This window comes from Chiloscyllium plagiosum, unplaced genomic scaffold (genome assembly GCF_037043375.1).
Source record: "Chiloscyllium plagiosum isolate Xiang-an unplaced genomic scaffold, Cpla_swu_hap1 HiC_scaffold_44, whole genome shotgun sequence".
NCBI lineage: Eukaryota > Metazoa > Chordata > Chondrichthyes > Orectolobiformes > Hemiscylliidae > Chiloscyllium > Chiloscyllium plagiosum.
Genome location: NW_028270182.1, coordinates 51,059,386 through 51,066,799, shown reverse-complemented (window position 1 = coordinate 51,066,799; position 7,414 = coordinate 51,059,386).

Below are 7,414 nucleotides of genomic sequence, written 5' to 3'. Positions count from 1 at the left end.
AAATTAGGGCGCATGGTATTGGGGGCAAAGTACTAACTTGGATTGAACGTTGGTTGGCTGATAAGAAACAAAGAGTAAAGATAAACTGCTCCATTTCGGAATGGCAGGCGTTAACCAGTGGGGTACCGCAGGGATCCGTGCTGGGACCACAGCGTTTTGCAATATATGTTAATGAATTAGAAGATGGTATTAGTAATAACACTAGCAAATTTGCTGATGATACTAAGCTGGGTGGCAGGGTGAAATGGGAGGAGGATGTTAGGAGATTACAGGATGACCTGGGCAGGTTAGCTGAGTGGTCAGATACATGGCAGATGCAGTTTAATGTGGATAAATGTATGGTTATCCACTTTGGTGGCAAGAACAGGAAGGCAGATTATTACTTAAATGGAATCAAGTTAGGTAAAGGGGCATTACAAAGAGATCTGGGTGTTCTTGTACACCAGTCAATGCAGGTAAGCGTGCAGGTACAGCCGGTAGTGAAGAAGGCTAATAGCATGCTGGCCTTCATAACAAGAGAGATTGAGTATATAAGCAAAGAGGTTCTTCTGCAGCTGTTCAGGGCCCTGGTGAGACCACACCTGGAGTACTGTGTGCAGTTCTGGTCTCCACATTTGAGGAAAGACATTCTGGCTATTGAGGGAGTATAGCGTAGGTTCACGAGGTCAATTCCTGGAATGGAAGGACTACCTTACGCAGAAAGAATGGAACGATTGTGCTCGTATACCCTTGAGTTTAGAAGACTGAGAGGGGATCTGTTTGAGACATAGAAGATTATGAATGGATTGGACACTCTGGAGGCAGGAAACGTGTTTCCGCTGACGGGTGAGTGCCGAAACAGAGGACACTGCTTACCAATACGGGGTAGACCATTTAGGACAGAGATGAGGAGAAACATCTTCACCCAGAGAGTGGTGGTTGTGTGGAATTCTCTGCCCCAGATGGCAGTGGAGGCCCACTCTCTGGATCCATTTAAGAAAGAGTTGGATAGACCTCTCAAGGATAGTTGAATCAAGGGTTATGGAGATAAGGCAGGAACAGGATACTGATTAAGGATGATCAGCCGTGATCATATTGGATGGTGGTGCAGGCTCGAAGAGCAGAATGGCCTACTCCTGCACCTATTGTCTATTGTCTATTGCTATATTCCCAGGGATAGAGTCGAATAATGACATGCTGTCAATGGAACAACAAAAGTCCTGAAACACATGACACAGAGTGAATGAAATATTGACAAACCACGTAGCAAGAGAAATCTGAATAGGCTCCACCTATTGTCATTGAAAATAGGGTATTAATGTGAAGTTGAAAGTGTGTACTGAACCTTTAAAAGAGAATGAATGTTGTTCTGAACTGAGGGCTGCCAAGCACCTGTGGTATGATAGGATGGCAGACGCAGAGTGAAAACGACAACTGAAAATATGTCACACTTGGCTGGGAAATAGATCCCTGAGTGGTTACTCTTTGGACAACAATTCGAATTTTACCAATCAGTTTAAATTATGCCCCAAGATACTAAAATCAAATCAAGTTTTAATTTATTGTTTTTCGAAAATCGAACCAATGAGATAATACAATGTTGTGGATATTGAAAATGCAGGAATTTTGAAAATTGTAGACAGAGCAAATGCCATCAACACAGATCCAAGAGATTAGGAAACACTCTCTATCAAATTTACCTTCTCATATGAAACATATCCACAGTAAACAGGAAGAAGAGGACCCAGGGAGATCTACAGCTGGAAGAAACTATCACAAACAACAGCTGCTGTGTGGTTTTGAAATTAAGTTAATGCAATTTCAATAAGCAGCTTATTGAAACAGTATATTGCTATAGAGCTGTAGGCAGTTAATAAGCAGTTTGGAGCCAGTGGTCTTAGAGTTATGAATAGTTGGTATAAAATGTTCACTTTCAGAGTTAAAAAAATAAATTGATGTTTTTATTTAAACAGTAGAATTTGGGTGTTCTCTGCCACTCATATTTTTTATATTTTATGAGTTGAATTGAGCATTTCTTTATATTTAGTTTAAGTTACGAGATGTGCTTCACGCCGTGTCCTAACAATTGATGTGTGTGTCTCTGTGTGGGGCATGTCTGGCAATCTCCGTGGTGTTTAAAGTGATGCAATGCCACCCACTGCTGGCCTCCACACGCCAGTGAACAGGCATTGGCAGAGGGTGAAAACCAACAGGTATTCATTCTGAGAGGGGGAGGGAGAGGGCAGCTGCTCACAGCACCATCCAAACTGATGTCTCATCCATGTACTGATCTAAATGTCCTTTAAACGTTGTAACTATCCCTGCTTTCACCACTTCCTCTGGAAGTTCATTCCACACGCAAGCCATCTTGTGTCTAAAATAATTGCCTTTCATGACTTTTGTAAATCTTTTTCTGGGAGAAAGTGAGGTCTGCAGATGCTGGAGATCAAAGTTGAAACTTTATTGCTGGAACAGCACAGCAGGTCAGGCAGCATCCAGGGAACAGGAGATTCGACGTTTCGGGCACAGGCCCTTCTTCAGGAATGAGCAGAGAGTGTTCAGCAGGAGAAGATAAAAGGTAGGGAGGAGGGACTTGGAGGAGGGGCGTTGGAAATGTGATAGGTGGAAAGAGGTCAAGGTGAGGGTGATAGGTCGGAGTAGGATGGAGGCGGAGAGGTCAAGAAGAAGACTGCAGGTCAGGAAGGCGGTGCCGGGCTGGAGGGATCCGGCTGAGACAAGGTTCTGTCCTGGTGGCGGTTGGAGGGGCGGGGCTCAAGGGCGGAGGAGCGGGAAGTGGAGGAGATGCGGTGGAGGGCACCGTCGACCACGTCGGGGGGGAAATTGCGGTCCTTGAAGAAGGAGGCCATCTGTGTTGTACGTATTTTGAACTGGTCCTCCTGGGAGCAGATGCGGCGGAGACGAAGGAATTGGGAGAATGGGATGGCGTTTTTACAGGGGACAGGATGGGAGGAGGTGTAGTCCAGGTAGATGTGGGAGTCGGTTGGTTTGTAGTAGATGTAGTACATCTACTACAAACCAACCGACTCCCACAGCTACATCTACTACAAACCAAACGACTCCCACAGCTTCTCCTCCACTTCCCGCTCCTCCGCCCTTGAGCCCCGCCCCTCCAACCGCCACCAGGACAGAACCCCACTGGTCCTCACCTACCACCCCACCAATCTCCATGTACAGCGCATCATCCGCCGTCACTTCCGCCACCTCCAAACAGACCCCACCACCAAGGATATATTTCCCTCCCCTCCCCTATCAGCTTTCTGTAAAGACCACTCCCTCCGCGACTCCCTTGTCAATTCCACACCCCCCACTGACCCAACCTCCACTCCCGGCACCTTCCCTTGCAACCGCAGGAGGTGCAACACTTGCGCCCACACCTCCCCCCTCACTTCTCTCCAAGGCCCCAAAGGAAACTTCCATATCCGCCACAGATTCACCTGCACCTCCAGCCACATCATCTACTGCATCCGCTGCAGCCGGTGTGGCCTCCTCTATATTGGGGAGACAGGCCACCTACTTGCGGAGCGATTCAGAGAGCACCTCTGGGCCACCCGGACGAACCAACCCAACCAACCTGTAGCACAGCATTTCAACTCCCCCTCCCACTCCACCGAGGATATGCAGGTCATTGGACTCATCCACCGCCAAACTACAACAACCCGACGGTCGGAGGAGGAGCGTCTTATCTTCAGACTGGGAACCCTCCAACCGCAGCGGATGAACTTGGACTTCACCAGTTTCTTCATCCACCCTCCCCCCACCTTGTCTCAGCCGGATCCCTCCAGCCCGGCACCGCCTTCCTGACCTGCAGTCTTCTTCTTGACCTCTCCGCCTCCATCCTACTCCGACCTATCACCCTCACCTTGACCTCTTTCCACCTATCACATTTCCAACGCCCCTCCTCCAAGTCCCTCCTCCCTACCTTTTATCTTCTCCTGCTGAACACTCTCTGCTCATTCCTGAAGAAGGGCCTGTGCCCGAAACGTCGAATCTCCTGTTCCCTGGATGCTGCCTGACCTGCTGTGCTGTTCCAGCAATAAAGTAAATCTTTTTCTGCACACATTAAACTACCCCCCAGTCTTGAATCCCCCACTCTAGGGAAAAGACATCAGCCCTTCAGCTTATCTATACCCCTCATGATTTTATAAACCTCTGTAAAGTACCCCTTAATCTCATACTCTCCAGTAAAAAACGTTCCAGCCTACCCAGCCTCTCCTTATAGCTCAATCCCTCCATTCCCAACAACATCCAGGTTAATCTCTTCTGAACCCTCTCCAGCTTAATAATATCAAGGTCAATAATATCAAAGTGAATAGTTAAGTCCTTTCCTGAGGGTGGGGTGGGGGGAACCAAAACTAGAGGACATAGGCTTAAGGTGAGAGGAGAACATTTAGAAGTGACCTGAGGGGCAGCCTTTTCACCCAGAGGGTGGTGTGCCTATGGAATGAGCGGGTAGGGTAACCAGACTGGACACAGTATTGCATGACATCGCAATTCCGATACTCAAAAGTCTGACCAATGAAGACAAGTGTGTTAGACACCTTCTTAACCACATTATCTATGTGAGATGCAAATTTTAAAGAATTATACCTGCCAAAGGCCCTACTTTTAATTGTATAGGTCCTGCTCTTGATTGATTTACCAAATCCAATACCTCGCATTAATCCAAAGTAAACTCCATCTGCCACCCCTCAGCCCAGTGTGTGATATTACTACCTCCTCACCTTCCCCCTTCAATTTTAAAATACCGTCCCCATCACCTGGATGCCTGCGTACTCCAGCCTTGATTGTCACAAAGACCCTGAGCTTGGTTTGCCTTGTGTGGTTAGGGGGAGGAGGGTCAGATTGCAGACACAGTTAGTGGGGAGGAAAGGCTGGACAGTAATCAGCGCCCTGGTATCATTTCATGGTTTTACGAAGAGGGCAGACACACGTGAGAGTTGGAAGATACTGATCGGTGTTTTGGGGCCAGAAATTATGGTCTTTCTCCGTCTCTGGTGTTCAGTCATAAATATCTTTTCAAGACCCTTCATTGTGCAGTGTATGCTTGTAGGCTTTCTTTCCCTAATTTTGCAGACTACAGATAATAACGATTAAAGACGTTCATAGTTAATTTCGATGGCACAGCACGTGCACTCAATATCCTACAGCTGAGACAAATATTCTGTGTTTGTTTAACAATGCAAAATGTTTTGTGTAGTTCAGTAATGGTAACCTGATTATTATAAATCCACACTGAGCTGAAAGCTGGCACTTAAAATATGACCTAAAACCTGGGTATGGAAGTGTAGTGGGTAGTGTCTCTGCCTCTGAGCCAGACCTCTGGCTTTGATTCTAATTCCCGAACTCGTGTGGTAGTGTTCATAGCAATGGACTTGAAGGTCTGGATTCAAGTCCCGCCTGTTGCAGAGGTATCTCACAGCATGTCATAACAGGCTGATGAGCAAACACACCTCCGCATGCAAAGGTCTCGGTGTAAATCCCACAGACGTGTCTCATAATACATCTGAACAAACTGATTAAAATGGATTTAGAATTGTGACCTGATGGATAAGGAAGAGGTGTCAGTATTGAATTTCAGAATTTAGGCGCAGGATGACTTAAAACACAGCTATTCGTGTTGATTGGAGTCACATCTTGCAGCAGTAAAGGTTTATAAAATCAGAACGGTCATGGATAGGGTGAGTAGTCCGGGGTTTCCCCAGATTAGGGGCGTCCAAAACTAGAGGGCATTCGTTGAAAGTGAGAGCGGAAAGGTTTTGGTGAGCTCTCAGGGGCACCTTTTCACACAGAGGGTGGTATGCGTATGGAATGAGCTGCCAGAGGAAGTGGTGGAGGCTGGTACAACTGCAGCATGTAAAAGGCATCTGGATGCTGACAGACCTCCCGAGCTTTTCCAGCAATTTCTGTATTTCTTTAAAAAATATATTTATTTTAGCACAGGTATTCTGAATACATTAAACATTTTATTTTTTAATGACGCAGTGACGTATAAACATATCTTCAAATCGACCGAGACCATTTTCTGCGAAGGGTATGGCTCTGTGTACGACAGCAGCAATGATGCACCTACATGGGACAAGGAATGTGATGGAGACATAGTTTGGACAATGTACAAGGTGACCTTACATGGTCCAGCTTGAGAGAGGATGACATTAGTGTGTGATTCAGCTCAGAGAGGGAGAAAATGTAATCTGCCTGAGAAGGAATGGCCTATTGCACTCTTTCTCCTTCATTGTTCCTCATCACAGCAATGTGTGTAAGCTAAAAAAAAACTCTACAGTCATCGTTACCATTCTTGTTTTTATACAATTCCTGCAGTGTGGGAACAGACCCTTCAGCCCAATACGTACATACCAACCTTCCAATGAGTAACCTTCCCAGACCAGTTCCCCTACATTTAACCTGACTAATGTAAAGAACCTAAAAATCCCTGAAAACTGTGGACAATTTAGAATGACCAATCCACCTAACCTGCACAGCATTGGACTGTGGGAGGGAACTGGAGCACGCATTAGAAGCTCACACAGACAGGAGAGAATGTGCAAACTCTACGCAGACAGTCGCCCGAGGCAAGAATCAAACCTAAGTTCCTGGTGCTGTCTAGCAGCGGTGCTAACCACTGAGCCTCCGTGCTACTCTTTGGGCTATCCCTGACAAGAATTCATTGGAATGTCTTCACTGCCTAATGCAAAGCGAATTCAGCCAAATCCAACTGTTCCAGGATGAAATCCCATTGCTCGCAGCTTATGCGAGGAGAATTTCTTCAGAAGCAGAATAACATTTTGGACAATCTCTCAATTTTTACTTTTGTCATGAGTTACACTAATATCTGGCAAAGTTCTTTCAACTTGAAATTGCCGAGATTTTGTTTATCGGGTGCGTGTGTGCGTGTGTCTATGCGCGAGTACAAAGAACAAAGAACATTTACAGCCCAGGAACAGGCCCTTCGGCCCTCCAAGCCTGAGCCGATCAAATCCACATGTCGAAAACTGTCGGTCAATTCCTAAGCACCTGTATGCTCCCCATCCACTCATGCATTTATTCAGATGCATCTTAAATGAATCTGTCGTGCCTGCCACTTCCACCTCTGCTGGAAACGCGTTCCAAATGCCCACCACCCTCAGTGTGAAGTACTTGCTGAGTGTATCTCCCATAAACTTTCCACTTCTCACCTTGAAACCGTGATCTCTCGTTACTGAATCCTTCACCCTAGGAAAAAAGCTTTTCTGTATCCACCATGTCTATACCCTTCATGATTATGTAAACCTCAATCAGGTTCCCCCTGAATCTCCTTTTTTCTACCTACTCATCCTTTCTTTATAGCTAGCACCTTCCATGCCAGGCAGCATCCTCGTAAACCTTTGCACCCTCTCCAAAGCGTCCACATCTTTTTGATAATGTGGCGACCAGAACT